Genomic DNA, 1,206 nt, shown 5'->3' with positions numbered 1-1,206 from the left:
AGCTCAATTTTAAAAACACTGAATTAAGGAACGTATCAAACTGTATGCCAAGATCGTCATCATGCCGTAACATCAAGTCCTCTAGTATCCAACGGTTGTAAGTAGGCTGTTTATGTTTTCTTATTGGTAACGCCACGTAGCGCTCTATATGAAAAATCACTGGCTGTGCTGTGTGCAGTCTGTGGCTAGTTTGCATTGTTGTCTGCCATTGTAGTGTTGGGCAGCGGCAGCTGGATGTGAACAGCGCGTAGCGTTGCGCAGTTGGAGGTGAGCCGCCAGCAGTGGTGGATGTGGGGAGAGAGATGGCGGAGTTTTGAAATTTGTCATGAACTGCTATATTTATATATGATGATATCAAGGTAAATACATTGTTTGTTCTCTATTAATATCTTTCATTTGCTAACTATCCCTATCAGTAGTTAGTGCCTTCCATAGTTTGAATCTTTAATTTAGCTGGCAGTAGTGGCGCTCGCTGTATTGCGGTAGCTTGAGCAGCGAAGATTTTTGTGAGGTAAGTGATTTGTGAAAGGTATAGTTTAATGTTAGTCAGGGCCCATTCTTTTGTAGGGATTATTGAAAGTCAGATTGCGTTGCGCTAACAAAATATTGTGTGTCAGTTTAAGCACAGTCATTTGTAATTGTTCAAAGGGGACGTTTCACGGTGAATCTCAAAGGCCGAGGGTTTATCAACTCAACGATCAAATTCACATTGGACGTTATTCTGCCTTTCCTCACTATCATCGTAAATCATTTCCACTACTTACAGTCAGGTAGAAACACAAGCCACGAGGCAGAGGAAGCAGACGACACGCGAGGCGCCGCCGGCCCAGTCGCACGAGGTAAACACTGCTCGCTCGGCACCGAGGTGTTGCCAGGCGGCCAGCCAGTCAAGTACTAACCGGGCCCGATGTTGCTTAACTTCGGTGATCGGCCGAGAACCGGTGTATTCAACATGGTATGGCCGTTGGCGTCCTTATACTGTAGCCGCGCCACAGAAGCAGCATTCACCTCTTCTCCCAACACACGCAATCGCCGCTTTCCGTGGCACATTTGACGCAAAGCAAGTAGGCGAGGAGACGCACGACACTGCTGCTCGTTGCACCGCCTATCATTCGTTCGGTGCGTGCGACCTCCGGCGCTGCCGGGCCGGGCGGTGGGTGACTGCGCGGGGTGTGGCAGTGTCCTGCTGGACCGACGGAAGCTTTC

General features: G+C 48.8%; 1 pseudogene; it reads right to left on the bottom strand.

Annotated features, from left to right (window-relative positions):
* Window positions 1-851: 851 nt before the first annotated feature.
* LOC124722160 lies at window positions 852-969 on the bottom strand (annotated as a pseudogene).
* Window positions 970-1,206: the final 237 nt, after the last annotated feature.

Source organism: Schistocerca piceifrons, chromosome 1 (genome assembly GCF_021461385.2).
Source record: "Schistocerca piceifrons isolate TAMUIC-IGC-003096 chromosome 1, iqSchPice1.1, whole genome shotgun sequence".
Classification (NCBI taxonomy): Eukaryota; Metazoa; Arthropoda; class Insecta; order Orthoptera; family Acrididae; genus Schistocerca; species Schistocerca piceifrons.
This window is presented reverse-complemented; position numbering and strand designations above follow the sequence as displayed.